The 19,006-nt window shown below is 42.5% G+C and overlaps 1 long non-coding RNA gene across 1 annotated transcript; it reads right to left on the bottom strand.

Annotated features, from left to right (window-relative positions):
• Positions 1-5,485: 5,485 nt before the first annotated feature.
• Positions 5,486-18,255, bottom strand: LOC120360910 (uncharacterized). The gene is made up of 4 exons (XR_005577357.2): positions 18,175-18,255; positions 17,476-17,644; positions 14,495-14,742; positions 5,486-5,521 (listed from the first exon to the last, which is right to left on the bottom strand). It is a non-coding gene; the product is annotated as an uncharacterized LOC120360910 (long non-coding RNA).
• Positions 18,256-19,006: the final 751 nt, after the last annotated feature.

The following is a 19,006-nucleotide window of genomic DNA, read 5'->3' as shown; positions in this document are numbered from 1 at the left end:
CAGCCAAAATAGAATGCAGTTCCTTTTCCGAGTTTACAAGGCCTTTCCAAACTAGTCCTGCCTCCTTCTCCATTGGCATCTTGCGCGTTTCCCTCCCTTGTTCCCTATGTGCCATCCTCCCCGGGCTCTTCCCATCCATCCCACACACCTAGCTCTTCTTATTCTAATCTCTTTGTACTACCTGTTTCCTCTACTGAGAATGTTCTTTCCCCAGTCCTTGGTTGGCATCCTGCCTTCTCTTTTAGGTTTATGCTTCTACATAATCACCTTCATCAGAAGCTTCTCCTGACCACTTCATCTAAAGAAAAATCAACCAATCCCCATCTCTCTCTCTTCCCCCCCACCTCACATACATCCATATATGCACATGCCATATACACATGCACCCACACAAACACATGATCATGATTATTTCTCTGTGTTTATTTCTAATAAAGCACTAGCCAACCTGTAATTATCTTGTTGGTTTCTCTGTTTGGCATCTCTCTGCTCCACTAGAAAATGTTCTATGAGAAAAAGAATTTGGTCTGTCACTCTTTTCCCAGTATTTTGAAGACTATCTGGCAAATAACTGACATTTAAATGTTCGTTGAATGAGTAATACATGAACGAATGAATGAGTGAAGCCATGAATGCCACTCTCATTTCATGCCTTTTGATACTTGGATGGTGGTTGGGAAAGGAAAGGGTGAAAATATAAAAAATAAGGGACACTGAAGAGTGATGACTGTGATGGTGAGAGTTTAAGAAAACATGACAGGGTGCAATAATCAGCCCTCAAAGCTGTACTCAACATAAAAAAAGGAAGTTCTAAATTTCTAAAAATCAGGGATGTCCAGCCAAGTTATAGGCTGCCTTGTAAGTGAGTCATTCATTGGTATGTGAACTATGGATGGTAATGTTAAGACCTAGACCAGGGAAAAGGAGCACATGTAGAATTCAAGACAGCAGCCCCATAGGATGTGCAGAAAGAGCTGTATGGCCACCACCAGGGCTATTGCAGAAGAGATTTATGCATCCTGAGATTGGACTAGGTGTCTTTAAACAATGACCTCATGGCTAGAGCAGTCCCAGGCCAGCGAGCATGGGAACACTAACCCCCTGCTGAAGAGCTTCCTCCTTCAGTAAATACACCATGTATGTTCAATTAGTTTCTCTGCTCCAGAAGAACTGTCTCTTTGTGCCCTCAGCAGTGAGATCCTGCTAATTGAAAACACTTCATTCTATCTGCTTGAGAGGACTGGACTAAACTAGGCTATTGAAATGTAGCACATCCCTAACTGGGGCAGAGGAGCCACAGTAGAGCAGCAGCCCAGACAGTCTAGGGAGAGGATGACGAGAAATGTGTTTCATTTCAGGCACTATTTCAGAAAGGTTAAAATTTCCAGTCTTTAGAGAATGCATTCCAGATAATGAGTCCTCTCAGTCAGGGGAAACATTTTTCCCCTTTGCCTTGGAATGATCCATTTAAACAATGACAAAAAAAAAAAAGAAAGAAAGAAAGAAAGAAAGAAAGAAAGAAAGAAAGAAAGAAAGAAAGAAAGAAAGAAAGAAAAAAAACCAGGGCCTCTCTGCATCCTGAACCTGCTTGTAGGAAGACCAGATTTTGACTCAACAATTTTGCTGTTGAAAGAGGCATTGATTGGTATGTGAACTATGTATGGTTATGTTAAGACCTGGGCCAGAGAAAACGAGCACACATCAGAATTCAAGGCAGTAGTAGCAACAGCAAAAAACAGTAACTACAAAACACCCTATGCCTTTGTGATAAAACAATAACAACAAAACACCCTGTGTCTCTGGAATAACTTCTCTACCACATTGTCTTCTTTCATACAACATTCAAAGAACAAGCGCCACTGTGATCCCATTTTACAGACTACAAAACTGAGCCCCTAGAGTTAAGAGACTTGCCCAGGATCACAAAGGTAGTAAGTGTTAGAGGAAGATGGGCCTCTGGTCTGCCTCCAGAACTTGTGCTCAAGATGAAATGTGTTCACAAATCACAAACACACACACACATACACACACATACACATACACACACACACACACACACACACAAACTTATCAAAATGCAGATTGAAATGCTGCAGGTCTGGAGCAGGGCCTGAGATTCTGCAATTTTGACATGCTCTATGGTAATGCTAATATGCTGGTCCATGAACCTCATTTTGCGGAACAAGATTGTAGAAACAAAAGGATGGCACCTAAACGTACCCAGAAATGTTCTTAATTTCCCACTAAGGCTCATAAATCACAAATAAAATAAAATGTGGTTTGTTTTTTGGTTCAGTTCTCTGCCTTGGAAACATCAGATCTTAAAGGCTGTAACCTACTGCTCACCTTAGCCCAGAAAAGATTTGTCACATTGTTCTCCAACCCTGCCCCTTTTTCCTCTTAAAAAGAAACCAGCAGTTGGCAATACATAAGGAGACAAACACAATTAAACCCCAAAGAAAAAAAAAAAACCCACAGCCTTTCCATTTCAATTAGAATCAGCGGCTGTTGGAAATGGGCAAATTTAGAGCTGTAATACCAACGGAAACAGTGAATTCTCAATTGTGATCAAAGGCTTCATTTAGCAGGCTGAAAAGCAAGCATGAGCTTAATTGAACAAGAGAGAGATCGCCTCCAAAGCAGCCAGCCATAATCAAATAGCATTGAAAAATATAATGCATCAGATGGAGAGGAATTAGCCCTAGGTTCCAAATGCCCTCACCTGACCTATAGATCCCACAGCTTCAAGGGAGGAAGACCTCAGCAGTTACCTGGTCCAACTCCACATCTTATGTTGGAATTCACTTTAGGCCACGAATTTCAAAATCTTTGGCTGTAGTGCAGTTAGAAACACATTTTGTGTCAGTTTGCTGAGAATGATGGTTTCCAAGTTCATCCACGTCCCTACAAAGGACATGAACTCATCGTTTTTGATGGCTGCATGGTATTCCATGGTGTATATGTGCCACATTTTTCCTATCCAGTCTATCATCAATGGACATTTGGGTTGGTTCCAGGTCTTTGCTATTGTAAACGGTGCTGCAATGAACATTCGTGTGCACATGTCCTTATAGTAAAACGATTTATAATCCTTTGGATATATACCCAGTAATGGGATTGCTGGGTTAAATGGAATTTCTATTTCTAGGTCCTTGAGGAATCGCCACACTGTCTTCCACAATGGTTGAACTAATTTACGCTCCCATCAGCAGTGTAAAAGTGTTCTTATTTATCCACATCCTCTCCAGCATCTGTTGTCTCTGGATTTTTTAATGATCGCCATTCTAACTGGCGTGAGATGGTATCTCAATGTAGTTTTGATTTGCATTTCTCTGATGACCAGTGATGATGAGCATTTTTTCATATGTTTGTTGGCCTCATGTATGTCTTCTTTTGTAAAGTGTCTGTTCATATCCTTTGCCCACTTTTGAATGGGCTTGTTTTTTTCTTGTAAACCTGTTTTACACAGGAGCAGAAAATCAAACACCACATGTTCTCACTCATAGGTGGGTGTTGAACAATGAGAACACATGGACACAGGGAGGGGAGCACTACACACTGGGGTCTGTTGGGGGGAAATAGGGGAGGGACAGCAGGGGGTAGGAAGTTGGGGAGAGATAGCATGGGGAGAAATGCCAGATATAGGTGATGGGGAAGAAGGCAGCAAATCACACTACCACGTGTATACCTATGCAACAATCTTGCATGTTCTTCACATGTACCCCAAAATCTAAAATGCAATTTAAAAAAAAAGAAACACATTTTACACCCAACCCAGTGTACGGGCACCATCTATATATGAATATCTTTAAGTAAAAGCTTCACACAATAATATGTATTTTTTCAATGTGTGAAGTACTCCAATGCTTGCTCTTTTTTCATGTTTTTCAATGCTCAAGAGCCATGAAATTGATTTCAAGACTCATGTTTTGAAAAACACTGTGTTACACCATCCCACTTAAGTGGACAACCAGCTCCTTCATCTTACAGGTAAGAGAAATAGACTTTAAATGAATGATACACAGAGACATATTTAATTGCACAAATTGAAGTGAAAGTAAAAAAGGAAGAACGGGGATATGATGGAGATCACGGGGGGAACCATTTTAGACCAGAACGATGGCTGGAATGAGTCAGGCAAAGCCTCTCTTGGAAGAATCTTTAAGCTGGGACTAAAGAAGTGAATAGAGTAGCCAGGCGAAAAAAGAAAGACGGGTATCTTTAAACATCGCTTGTTCTGGGAAATGTATGGTTATCTATGGCAACCTCACATGGTAATAGCAGCAGCAGCTGCTGCTGCATCTGCCCAAGCCAGGTTCATCAAGTTTTACTATTTGTCAAAGGCTGAGCCAAGTGCTTCATGAAGCTACTGGAGCTTAAGGGAACTGACTGCCTGGTTTAAATCCCAGCTCCACCCTTTACAAAGTGTGTGATTTGGGGCCAGTTAGTTCAGTTTCCTCATCTGTGGAGAAGAGATTATTCATGGTGCATGCCTCATCACAGTGTTGCTAGGATTAAATCAGTTAACACAAGTTACGGGGCTTAGAACAATTCCTGGTGCATGGTAAGTACAAAATAAATTGCTAAATAAGGGGATGTGGACTTAAAATCTACAACTTGCTTCAAGCAAGCACCACCTGTCTGTTGACACCAGGAAAGAAACCCATTTGCCATCCCTAAACTAGCTGGTTTCCAAGAGGTGTTTTGGTTTATTTCGGTTTTTTCTGTAATAGTATTATAAACCTAGTGGGATAGAGGGCTGAAGTCCTCAACTCTGCAGATCCTTAGAGACAAAGAAGACAAGGAGAAAGAGAATGAGTCTGATTCCCTGTTCCTAATTGCCATCTCAAGCCTTGCATTCACCACTATTCTCTCTCCTCTCTGATATATTTCACTCAGCACCAAGGATACAGTTGATTTCTCCAGAGAACGATAATAATGAAATTACAGTATGTTTACTTGATGCAGAAAACCTCTGGATAGATAGTAAATTAGTGGCCTCACACTGTTGAAAAATCTTCAAGCTTTCAAGAGGCCTAAACAGATCCAAAATGCCAAGTTCAAGTCATATCAATAATTAAAATTAAATTATTGTGCTGAGCTGAAAGTCATCTCCAATATAACATTTTTAAAAATGGTTCTCCAAAGAAGAACTCTATCTTGGCTTCAGGGAGGCATCTATCATAAACCCGTAGAATCAGAGACAAAAAATGCAAGCTGTGTCTATTGTGTGCATGCTACAGCTAACTCCCCAGGATGGGCAAGAACAGAAAGGCACAGATGGGCATACAAAAACACCCAGTGCTGGGGAGAGGCAATAAAAATGAGCAGCAAGCCTAATATCTGTAGGTTTACTGTTTACATCCGTCTTCTCAATTCATTCACTCACTGTCTCTCCAAAGCAGACAAGGCAGATTTTCAGTCCCATTATGCAGATGAGGAAACTGAGGCTTTATATGGTATAGTGGCTGGAGTCAAGACACATGGCCAGTAAATGGTGCAGATGGGATGAATATTCATCCTGGAGTAAAGGAAAGATAGGGAGAAAGGAAAGAAGTAGAAAAATGGAAATTGGCATGCCTGTCTTAATAGCAGAATATGATATAAAATTTAAACACAAAAGATACGGCTTGGGACAATTCGGCAAATTCACACAAAAAGATTAGTTATTAAAATTATGCTTGTGCCTATGCACTCTTGGAAGATGTTTACGATGTTCTTACACTGCTATTGGCATAACAATACTTACAGTAGCCAAAAGTTTACCATGGGCTAAAGACCTGTCTAAACACTTTACATGAAATAATAATTATCCATTGAATCCTTTTAAAAACTTTACAAGGTAGAAGTTATCATTTTATAGTTGAGAACCCCAAGTCCAGAGAAGTAGATTATTTGTAAAACACACACAGCTAGTGAGTCTAGGTCTGACAGCCAAGCCCAAACGTTTAGTCACTTAAGCATGTTGTCCTCCTAGAGACCTGATGGAAAGAGGTGAGCATTAGTTGCACCAAGCTGTAGCAAATGGATGAATCCATATCAACCAAGGATTAAACTGAATGCACACAGTTCCTGTGCACCCTAGCAGGCACTCTTATTAAGCTAATGAAATGGTAATTTCTGTTATTTACTTGACAAAGATTTGTTAAGCACTGACTCTGTCAAGCCCTGTGAGAACACTGGGACTATAGCAGTAAGTACATCAATAAAACTCTCTGCCCTCATGAAACTTTCACAGGGTACAGGAGCAGATAAAAACAAAACAAGTGCTGGGCGCAGTGGCTCACACCTGTAATCCCAGCACTTTGGGAGGCCGAGGCAGGTGGATCACGAGGTCAAGAAATCGAGACCATCCTGGTCAACATAGTGAAACCCCATCAACTGAAAATACAAAAATTAGCTGAGCATGGTGGCGCATGCCTGTAATCCCAGCTACTCAGGAGGCTGAGGCAGGAGAATTGCCTGAACCCAGGAGGCGGAGGTTGCAGTGAGCCGAGACCGCGCCATTCCACTCCAGCCTGGGTAACAAGACCAAAACTCCGTCTCAAAAAAAAAAAAAAAAAAAAAAAAAAGAATTCTACGTATAGCTAGCCACATCAAAATCACCTGGGGAAGGCGTGCAGTGGCTCACACCTGTAATTCCAGCACTTTAGGAGGCTGAGGCAGGCGGATCACCTGTGGTCAGGAGTTCGAGACCAGCCTGGCCAACATAGTGAAACATAGTCTCTACTAAAAATACAAAAATTAGCTAAGCATGGTAGTGCACACCTGTAATCCCAGCTACTCAGGAGGCTGAGGCAGGAGAATTGCTTGAACCCAGGAGGCAGAGGTTGTGGTGAGCTGAGATGGTGCCATTGCACTCCAGCCTGGGTAACAAGAGCAAAACTCCGTCTCAAAAAAAAAAAAAAACAAGTAATATAAATTATTATGTTAGCTGGTACCAAGTGCTGCAAAGAAAATTTAAGCAGATGGAGATGGGAAGCAATTTTTAAAAAAGGATGTCCAGGAAATACCTCACTGAAAACGGTGATCTTTGGGGAATGTCTTAAAGCAGATGATGCAGTGAGCTGTGTTGGTATCTAGGGAAAGAACATTCTAGATAAAAAGAGAGCAAGAGCAAAGCCTCTGTAGTGAGAACAATACAGAAGAGCAGGTGGCTGGAATGGAGTTTTGTAGGAAATGAGGTCAGAGGCCACAAGGCCAGGAGATGTGGGGCGCAAGGGGCTATTATTACGACTTGGGCTGTGTGGGAGATGGGAGCTATTGGAGGTTTCGCAGAGGAGTGACAAGATCTAAGATCCAACTCACCTTTATATGATACCTCTGGCTGCCATTTAGACAACAGACTCAGTGGGCAAGGGTGGGAGTAGGGAGAGCAGTAGGGAAGTGAGGTGATGGCAGCCATTATTAATAATTATTACAATATGAGCATGGTTCTTTACTTTCTACCAGTCCCTTCATATAAATTATTTCACTTAATCTCCATTTAGATAGAGAAACTGAGGCTATGGCTTGTTGAAGGGACTAGCTATCTGGCTTGTTTAAGATGTCTCAGCAAGTTAGTGGCAGAGCTGAATCTTAAATCTGGAGTATTTTTATTTCTATGCAGTTCTCAAGTCCCCTTTGATCTTCACCTCCTACCCAATTGCCTTGGCTCTCTGATGTCTGTGGGTTCAGATGATATCCAATTGACCATCACGGCCAGCCACTTTGCCTGACTATAAATATCACTGATAAGTATCTGGTAACCAGCAGACAGGTGGCAGAACCCACATCACATACAATAGAATCCAACAAAAGGAAAAGTCATCATCGAGCTCTGTCCTCATGAGGGCATGAGCCTCCTGAACAATGCACAACAGGAAGGGAGGGCAGGGGGCTCTTAGAATGTCAACTGATGTTTATTCAGCACTTCTGTGTGCTCAGAACAATATTAGATGCCATTTGAGAGACAGAAAGGAAAAAAATACTCTGTTGTCAAGGAGATTATAATTCAGTGGGGAAAGAAGACACACACCTGGGGGTAGGAAAGACAATGCAGCTGAGCAGATGAGGTGTCACACACAAACTGAATGCTCAGGGTTTCAGAGCGCAAGGAGTTCAGTGAAGGTTGAGATTAGGCAAGTCTCCAAGGAAAGGGGAGGAAAAAGTCTTGAGAAAGAAAACTTCTGGATCATTTCAAAAGGTGGTCACCAAATTCTATAATCTGAATGTTTCTAACCATCTCAGGAAATCCTTCAAACATCACTTTTAGTCTTGGTATGCCATACAGCCTTAGAGGGTCTATTTTTACTTTCCACATTGGTTTGCCCCTTTCAGGGTCCCAAACATACATGCCACCAAAAGAGGGATTTTAATCATGAAGGCCAAGAAGTCCAACCCAAGCAAGGCTTCTTATAAGATGGCCAATAAGGAATTTAAAACTTCCAAGCTAGGAAGGTCTTTAGCGGCTGTCTAGTCCAGGGATCAGTAAACTATGGCCCACAGGCTGGCCTCTTGTTTCACAAACAGTTTTATGAAGACAACCATGCTCTTTCATTGACATATTGTCTATGGCTGCTTTCAGGCCACAACAGCAGAGATCAGTCATTGTAGCAGAGACTGCATGGCCCTCAGAGCCTAAAATAATTCTCTGGTCCTTTAGGAAACATTTGCTGACCCATGTTCTAGTTCAACTCCTTTATTCTGGAAGTATGAAAACAGAGGCCCAGAGTGGCTAAGAAAATTGTCCAGTGTTATTGGATGAGTTTAAGTGCTGTCCAGCCCAGAATAGGAAAAGTAATGTGAGAATTGGTCATCCTTCATTCATTTGGTTATTCACTCAACAACTTTTTTATCATCATCATGGACCAGGCACTGGGTAAGAATACTGTAGTGTATAATATAGATAAAGCTTCTGCCCTTAGTGTTCCTGTTTGAGAAAGGAGGAGAAGGACATTTTAAAAAGTGAAGAAAATAATTACAAAGCATGCTGACTGCTATAAAAGAAACTAACAGAGGGATGGGACAGGATGTAACTTGGGGAAGAGAGGGAAATATTTTAGACAGGGAATCAGGAAAGAGCTTTCTGAGGAGGTGAGGTTTGAACTGAGCCATAAGTAATAAAAGCCATGAAGAGTAGGTGGAAGGGTATTCACGTACAGGGAATAGGAACTGCAAAGTCTCTGAGGCAGCAACAAACTTGGCATGTGCAGGGAACTGCAAGAAGGTGCACATGTACAGAAAAGGGTGAAACAGACAAGACTGTTATGAAGTAACGGCAGAGGTGAGCCAGTGCCTGCAGGTGGTGGCAACTATCTCCTGAGCATATTTTCACTCCAGTTACATCATCACCATTATTTTCTTCATCCCCATAGTGAGGTTCTAAAAAGCCCAGGAAGAGAACATGTGGTGCCTGTATTTGCATGCTATAGAAAGCAGTGCTAGGTTAATTACAGAGTTCTTAGCTATAGCCATGTTATAGTTCCCTCCTAGCCAGGGGATGCATAGCACTTTCAATGATTGTAAGGGAATATTTTACCTTCTTCAGACCACAAGACAGGCAGCCCACTAGTTAGTCATTTGGAGTCGTCTATACCTGGATTTGAATCCTGACTCTTCCTGACCTTGCACAGGTAACTTGTGTGTTTCTGAGCCTTCAGTAAATGGAGATAATTGTACCTACTTTCTTGAGTTGTGAGAAGAATTAGATAAGATGGTGTGGGTACAGCTTAGCCTTTACTCAGTGCCTGGTACATATTAAGTATGTATTATTATTAGTCGTATACACACTGGTAGAACTTACCACTGCATCTCGGTCTTTGTGTGCCAAAGACAGAAATTTCTCAATGCTGTCAGGTTGTCAAATGCATGGGTAGAAAAACCAAATTCCAGAGAAGCCAAATGACCAGCCCAAGGCACTTAAGAAGAGTTGCACGATAACTCAGGTCTCCAGTGCCCACCCCAGCTGCTCACTACATTTCACCAACACCACAGTCTCATACTTTGACCGCTCACCTCTCAGTAAACACCACTGTACTTTGAAAACAAGGGTGGGAAGGAAACAAAGAAGTCCTTTGAACAGCCCTGCAGAATTCAAGAGTTCTTATAATGTGCCTGCTATATGTTATGGATACAAAGATAATGGTCCATACTCACTGTACCCTTGAGGAATTCCCACGTTTGTGGAAAAGACAGTTATACAATTATGATCTTGAGGGTGATCTGAGTATCAAATAAAATAATTTACTCAGTTCAGGGAGTCAGGGACAGGAACCAGAGAGAAAGTGATACCTGAGCTGACTCTTGAAAGGTATTGAGTAAACCAGGAGATTGGCTTGGCTGAGCAGAGGGTGATAAGACTGAAAAGCACAGCTAATGGAGGGCCTGAACCCCTGAACCAAGGTGCTTGGACTGGATGGGCAAAAAGGAGGCAAGGTCATCCTAGGTGCAGGCTAGGATGTGAGGGAGCAGGACCAGAAACAGAACAACCAGCTCTGAGCCTACATTGCAAGTCCAGGCAAGAAGCAACAAAGACCTGAGCTATAATCATAAGGGAAGGGAAGAAAGGAAGACACCGATTCTGGAGCCTCTGGTGAGGAGAATCTGCACCATGTAGTGACAAAGTGGGGTGCTAAGACAAGGAAGAGAAAGAAGGGGTAGCTGCTCAGCTGGGTCTGCCTTTCACCAAGCTGGGAAATCCAGAGAAAGGGCAGGTGGGAGCAGGAAAGGAAGGCTGAGTTCATCACAGAAAAAGAAGCAGTCGAGCATGGTGCTTTTCAATGGTGTTTTTTTCCTTCTTCTTTTTCCTTCTTGGTGATAATGCTTTCAAACTTCTGTGACAAAAAGAAAAGAAAAGAAAAGAAAAAAGAAAGAAATCAGACATGCCCCAGGTGAAGGGGAGGAAGGAACAGAGGCCATTCCTCTCCTCACAGACCCCAGAGAAATGACAGCCATTCAGTTCCTTGGATCTTTGATCTGATACAGTGGAGGCTGGGTTTTTAAGACCAGAAGAAAGCAGTTTGAAAAATTACCGCTGTCAAGAAAAAACAAATCATCCCATTAAAAAGTGGGCAACTGATATGAATAGATATTTTTCAAAAGAAGATATACAAATGGCCAAAAAATATGAGCAGATCTTCAAAGTCACTAATCACTAGGAAATGCAAATTAAAACCACAATGAGATACCACCTCACTCCAGCCAGAATGGCCATTATTAAAAAGTCAAAAAACAATAGATGTGAGCATAGAGGTGGATGTGGTGAATATGGGATGCTTATACACTGCCGGTGGGAATGTAAATTAGTACAACTGGAAAACAGTCCAGAGATTTTTCAAGAAAATAAAAGCAAATCTAACATTCCATCCAACAATTTCACTACTGGGTATCTAGCCAAAAGAAAATAAGCCATGATATCAAAAAGATACTGTACACATATGTTTATTGCAGCACAATTCATGATTGCAAAGATATGGAACCAGTCTAAGTGCCCATCAACTGAGGAGTGGATAAAGAAAATGTGGGCCACGTGCAGTGGCTCACACCTGCAATCCCAGTACTTCGGGAGGTCAGGGCAGGCAACTTGCTTGATCCCAGGAGTTCAAGACTAGCCTGGGCAACACAGTGAGACCCCATCTCTACCAAAAATACAAAAAAAAAAAAAATAGCCATGTGTGGTGGCATGCACCTATAGTCCCAGCTACTCGGAAGGCTGAAGTGGAAGAATGGATCCCTTGGGCTCAGGAGGCGGAGGTTGCAGTGAGCTGAAATTGCACCACTGCACTCCAGGCTGGGTGACAGAGCAAGGCCCTGTCTCAAAAAAACAAAGAAAGAAAGAAAGAAAGAAAGAAAGAAAGAAAGAAAGAAAGAAAGAAAGAAAGAAAGAAAGAAAGATGTAGTATATTCAGCCACACAGAAGAATGGGATGTCTTTTGCAACAATCTGGAGCTAGCAGCTATTATTCTGAGTGAATAACTCAGGAATGGAAAACAAATACCACATGTTCTCACTTACAAGTGAGAGCTAAGCTATGGGTACACAAAGGCAAACAGAGTGATATAATGGACACTGAAGTCACAGAAGGAGGGGTTGGAAAGTGGGTGAGGGATAAAAACTATGTAATAGGTACCAGGTACACTACTCAGGTGATGGGTGCACTAAAATCTTAGACTTCACCACCATACAATTCTTCCATGAAACCAAAAATCATTTGTACCCTTAAAGCTTTTGAAATGTTTAAAATGGAAAAGTAATCCTGTGGTGTGTGAGGCCTCAGAGGAAACGGCCAGGAGCTCCAAGGGCAATTGCAGTAAATCCAAACTAGAACCAGGAGTTGGGTGTATTTTCCACCCTCCACTACCCAAGAGCATATTGTCCATCTTCTATACCACCTCACAAAATTATGAAAGTGGTAAGACTCAAATCTAAATTACAAAAGAGACCAGAGCCTGGCCCTCTCTGCCCCATCCCTGTAAGGATTCTGTTCCTGAACAGGACCTTACCAACCTTTCCCTTCTACTCTCCCATGCCCACCTTGTTAACTGAAACCACCACAGATCCCACAGCAGCCTGGACCCTTCCTCTGGCCTAGCCACCCCCAGTACAGACAGCATGAAAGCTGCTGCCGTGTCTCTGCTACCGCTATACCAGCCTGCCTTTCTGTTTTCCCTGGGCCTGATTATTTTAAGCTGCCTCTGAGGCCCCACCGGGCTGGGCCCAGTGTTATCTCCTATACACAGTTACAGCCTTGTTAAAAGGCAATCAGAGGAGCTGACTTTCGTAAATGTTAACACCCTCAATGTGAAGTCTGGCAATTAAAACTCCTCCCCAGGATCTCTGAAACAGGCCTATGGAAAATCCCCCATCTTAATAGGCTTCTATCATCAGAGGACGCTGAGAGAAAGCAGGGATAAGGAGGAGGCATTAGAATTTTCAAAGGGGAGGGAAGCAGCCAGGAAAGGCACCTTCCTCCATTTCTCATCCCTCCCTCTGAGGATCCCACGCCAAGCCAATTTCATCCAACCAGCCTGAGAAGCAAACACACGTGGTGAGGAAGGCCTTAGGGATAGTTCAGTGGTGTTTAGAGTTTTGATGCCTTAGACTCACCAGGAGGGCTCCTTAAAACACAGATTGCCAGGGTTTAATTTCTGATTCAGTGGGTCTGGGGTAGGGCCTGAGAATTTGCAGGTCTAGCAAGTACTCGTGCTGCCACCACTAATGGTCCAGGGACCAGAGCTTGAGAACCACTGATCTAGCCCAATACTGTCATATTACAGATGGGGAAACTGAGGCCCAGAGAGACAGAAACTTGCTCAAGATCTCCTGTCTAGTCAGTGCACCCCATTTGAAAGGATCAAAGCAAATCTCTTGAGGGCAGTTCCCAAATGTATGTTTTAAATTCTTTTTTCTCCGTAGAATTTAAAACATTGTGTTTATTAACAGTCATCCTCACCATTGTCATCATTATCCTGAAATGAGATCCTTGAAGTCAAAGGAAGAAATAGTCGGTAGTTGGCATGCCAAGTAACAGACAGCCTGCCTCATCAATACACAGGAGGCCAAATTAGAAAAGAGTTCTCCTAAGTGAGCTCTTTGACAAGATTTCCTTTCTTTCTTCTTCCTTTAGATCAGATGTAGAGGCAGGTTAGATTAGATTTAGGTCCAGATTGGATTTCAGGGCCCTTAGACATCACTTAGTTCCCTAATCACCCAAACAGAAACACATGCCATCATATTATTCTTATCACTTCTCAATGTCTGAAATTCATACTTATTCGTTTTCTTGCTTTCCAACAATCTCCTCCACTAAAACCCATGTTTATGAGAGCGTGGATGTTCTTGGAACAGTGTCTGACACTTACAGGTTTCTAATAAGTATTTGTTGATTAATTATCTTAACTGAGTGAGAGCCATATTAGCTTGGAAAGGATTCATTAATCTGATGAATTTATTGACACTTGGCAGATATTTGAGTCTTGAGGCCATACGCTGAGAAAGATGTGATCAGGTAGAAGGCAGAAAGTTTACCCTGGCACCAAGATCCCAAGAAGCAGCAGGAAAAAAAAAAAAAAAAAAAGAGGGAACAACACTCACTGGGCTAGGTAGGGGGATGGAGGGAAGGGGAAGGGAGGGACATCTGGGGGTGGGGAGGATGGGGAGGGATAACACTGGGAAAAATGCCTGATGTAGGTGACAGGGAAGGCGGGGGAGGGGAAGGAGATGGCAAACCACCACAGCATGTATGTAACTATGCAACAATCCTATGCAGGATGTGCACATGTACCCCAGAGCCCAAAATACAATTTTTTTTAAAGTTGCTAAAATGGAAAAGAGATTGCAAGGGCCAACCCCAGCCACTGTCCCTTACCCCTGCAACACACACACACAAGCCCTCACACATATTTTCATGCATGCCCCACACTCTGCCTCCCAAGAAAAACAGCTTAGCAACTGAGCTATCCAAATCACACCACAAAGATCCCAGACAGGGGGAAAGATCATCCATGATAATTACCGTGTGGGAGTTTCCATACGGCACCCTGCTAAGAGCAGGGAAGCAAAACGATCAGAACAGACAGCTTATTAAATTATCCAGTGCATCAACTCAGCGAACACTTCCAAATGGTTTTCTTTCTTTTCCTCTTTTTTTTTTCTATCTGTGAGTTTTTAATATTTGCTTTCCTTCTGCTACTTAGAATTCCCCTTAGGTGTTTGGATCACTGCTCTCCTCCTGCCAGCTGCTGTCTCTTATCAACCACCTTCCTGAGTCATTCACATAGTTTGGGAGACTCAGCAAGAGTCATGTTGCAGACTGGACCCAGCTTTTGAAGTTAGAGGACCCATGTTTTAGTCTTGGTTCTTCTGTGTGATCCTGGGCATGCTATGAATTTGCCTGAGCTGTGGATTCCTCAAAGGTAAAATAAGGGGGATAGCACAACTCAGTTTGTGGTAGAGATCAGAGGGGATAGTGTATAGCAGCCCACCTTCCAAACTGCCAAAAGAGGAACAAGTGTGAGCTGCCAGGACCATGTCCAATGGATTTTTGGTCTTTGTCTAAGGCACAAAGTCATTTGGCAAGTGCTAGGAAAAGGTCCTGTGCCTCCAGACAGCTCTACAAAAATGCACTACAGAAGAGCTTTTCAATTTGATTAGTGAATATCCACCTTGGAAATGCAAATAGAGGGGTGAAAGAATGCATCTGTCTACCTTCCAGTGATCCTCACTTTAGTGTGAATCTAATTGAAAGTATTCCTTTCCATTAAAGAATGAATCTTCTGGTAGAGTTTGGGCAAGCAGGAAGGAAATGTTTTAGCCTGGGAATAGCCCAAAAGCAACTTTGTGGGGAGGCACAAGTGGCACCCCTTAGAATCTGGGTGGCTGTAAACAGAAGTGAAATTCTCTAAGCTCCAGTTTCCTCATCTGTAAAATAAGGGTAATAGTATCTACCTAGAGTCATTATTAGAATTAAATAAGATAAAGTATGAACCCCTTAGCATGAGCATGGCACAGAAAAGAACTTAGTGAAACTTAACTACCACTACAGTTACTAAGAGTGGTATCATTATTATAATATTTATTTTCATTACTACTACTATTAGCTGTCAATAATCAGCATATGGCCCTCTGAACCTTGTTTGGAAAGATGCCCATCTTTCCAAGCCTCTTTTGTATCATTAATCTATTGCTGTTTAATAAAGCAACTCAAACTTGATGGCTTAAAACAACCACCATTTATTTTGCTCATGAATCTATAACTTAGGTAGGACCTAGGAGAATGGCTTACCTCTGCTATACATGGCATCAGTTGGGGCAGCTTATCTGAAGACTGGAGGATCTACTTTCAATGTTGCTCACTTACACTGCTTTAAAAAAAAAATAGGGCTGCCTCTTGGCTGGGAACTCAGCCAGGGATGTCAGTTTCAGATCCTCTGAATGAGTTGGTTGGGCTTCTAAACAGCGTGATGACTGGGTTGCAAGAGGGAGCTTCTCAAGAGAATAAAAGAACATGGCATTTTTATGACTTTGCCTCAGAAGTCACATTATGCCCCTTCCTCTGTACTCTGTTTGCCCAGGCAGTCACAAAGATGCACCCAGATTCAAGGGGAGGGGACATAGATCCTACCTCTTCATGTGGGAGTGTTAAGACTCTAGAAAAACATGTGGGATGGAAAATATTGTTGCAGCCTACTTTAGAAAATATAGTCTGCCCTACCTCTCAGGAAAGTCTTCCTGAGTTCTTCACCCTCACCAGTTTCATGACCTCCCTTGGTGTCCAACTTTGTTGTAGCACTCACATTACCCTGGAATGTTCAGCACTGTCTTTTTTTTCTTTCCAGTATCCAAACTAAATGGCATGGAGATGAAAAGGAAATAGAGATGATTCACAATTTGATCTTGATATCACTGTTTGGATACAGACAGCTCTAGAATATAATTTTATTCATTTAGAACCTTTCCTTTTTTTTTTTTTTTTTTTTTTTTGAGTCAGAGTTTCACTCTTGTTGTCCAGGCTGGAGTGCAGTGGCTGGAGCGCAGTGGCGTGATCTCAGCTCCCAACAACCTCCACCTCCTGGGTTCAAACAATTCTCCTGCCTCAGCCTCCCAAGTAGCTCGGTTTACAGGCCTGTGCCACCACAGCTGGCTAATTTTGAATTTTTTTAGTAGAGATGGTGTTTCTCCGTGTTGGTCAGGCTGGTCTTGAACTCCTGACCTCAGGTGATCCACCTGCCTCAGCCTCCCAAAGTGTTGGAATTACAGGCGTAAGCCACTGCACCTGGCCCATTTAGAACCTTTCAACCTCTCCATTTCCTCATCTATGAAACAAGGATTAATACTAATTATGCCTCAATGAATTTACTGAGAAAATTATATTAAGCCCATCTAACTTCATGAAGCACTTGACATATATTAGTAAACCTGGCTTTTAAGTGTTCGCACAAAAATGTTAGCTATTATGATTGATACCACTAAGCTGGAATTTGCAACAATTCAAACAGAAAATAGATTTTTCTTACCCTAAGAACTTCCTTGTGTTATAACTAGTGAAAATCATGGTGGAGAAAATGTCAGAAAGTGGAGCAGAGAGGAAAGATATCTTAAATATGTATGGCACAGCTTTTTTAAGCCTTTCACATGGAAGAGGTGGGGCTTGTATGGCATCCTCCAAGCTGAGTCCATTTTGGAGAAGTAGCGGAAGGGGAGAAGAGCATGAATGAGTTGAGAAAACTGGGCCAGTCTGAAGGGTCTGAAGGAGCCACATCAAGCAGAGAGTGCCCTGCCATGCCCAACCAGACCACACAGTGCAGAACATGACGTTTCAGATGCCCTCCAGCTCAAAAAGTCTCTACTCCTACATTAGCAGAGTTCGTTGTCACAAAGAGAACCTCTTCAGCCACAAAGGGAACTTAATGGAAAGGTGCTGGAATGTTCAAGAAGAGAGGAAGAGGACTAACTCCAGGAGCCTGGGAAGCAGGAAAGGCTTCCGGCCCTTCTTACCAGAATGCTGCTATGGCAGGGGATTCGGCTCCAGGGACCATCATGATCAGAGTCTTTCCATTCCAAGTTTCCTATTTCCAATGTCTTACCCTGGGTTAATCAGCTATGGCGAGGGAAGCAGGATCCCATACTGTGGGAGTGGCTGCTGTTATCCCACATAAAGGGACAACTGCAGAGAGAGAACAAGGCAGAATTGACATAGAAAGGCAGCAGTGGGCAGGGAGCCCCGCCACAGAAAATGTTCCCACCATCCTCCTCCCCTTCCCTCTCCATTGTCACAAATACTGCTCTGTATTGGGTGGCAGGATGGAGTCCAGATAATTTAATAAGCAGAATGTGTTTATTATTCATCTATCATGTGCTTAGGGCTACAGATACAGAAATGAACAGACACTGCATTTCACTCCACAGGATATACTTAGTCGTTAAGAGTCCCTAGCTGGGAATGACAAAGATCAGGATTCAAATTCCAATTCTGCCCGTTATGCATTGTATAAATTTGGCTCTGTCTCCTCAAGCTACAGTGAAGACTGGCTAGTAATTGTGCCTACCTTACGGGTTATTACAGTTCATCACAAGGATTTAACAAGAGAAAGTAAGCAACCCTTGTGCAATGCCTTACACCTGCTGAGCATTGCATATACTTGACTATGACTCTGACTATAACAAAATAAAATAGGACTTCCCTGCCAATTTTACCTGTAAGTGCTAGAAGAGACTGTATATTCTTATTCCAGGGTATAGACAGATGTTCTGCCCAGTGGGATCCAGCCCCACAAATATCAGAATCACCTAGGAAACCGGTTAACAAAGCAGCCCCCAGCCTTGCTCCCAGATCTTCTGATTCAGGACATCAGGAGAAAGGTTTGGAATCTACATTTGCTGTTCATCACAATCTAAGTGAATCTATATTTAAAGCTTCTTGTCACAATCTAAGTGATTTTAATACATAATTACTATGAGTACCAGTGTTCTAGACTAGAAAATCCTCTTACTTAAAGACAAGGAAACTGACAAAGATGGAAAGAAAACAATTCAACTTAAGATCCACAAGGAGAATTACTGGGCAAATTAGTTTTCTATTGTTGTGTAACAAATCACCACAGACTTAGTGGCTCAAAACAATACAGTAAAACTTTATTTTTCCTAGCTTCTGTCAGTCAGAAGTCTAAGCTTAAGATGGCTGAGCCCTCTGCTCTTTGGTCCCAAAAGGCTGAAATTAAGGTGTTGGCTGGCTGCCATCCTTTCTACAGCTCAAGGATCCTCTTTCAAGCTTTCATGGTTGTAGACAGAATTCCATTTCTTGGGGTTATAGGAATAAGGGCTCTGTTTCATGGCGGCTATCAGCCAGGGGTCACTCAAGTCCTAGAGGCACTCTCCAGCCTTGCCATGTGGCCCCCTCCTTCTCTAAAGCCAGCAATGGAGAATTTTCTCGCTGAATCTTCCTCATGCTTTGAATCTCTCACTTCCCCTGTCTCTAAATTCTACACTTGGATGTAAAGAGCTGATATGTAGTTAGGTGAGTCCTACC

The sequence above is a fragment of the Saimiri boliviensis genome, chromosome 1, assembly GCF_048565385.1.
Source record: "Saimiri boliviensis isolate mSaiBol1 chromosome 1, mSaiBol1.pri, whole genome shotgun sequence".
NCBI classification, from domain to species: Eukaryota; Metazoa; Chordata; class Mammalia; order Primates; family Cebidae; genus Saimiri; species Saimiri boliviensis.
The sequence above is the reverse complement of the archived record's forward strand: the minus strand, read 5'-3'. Positions and strand labels throughout refer to the sequence as shown.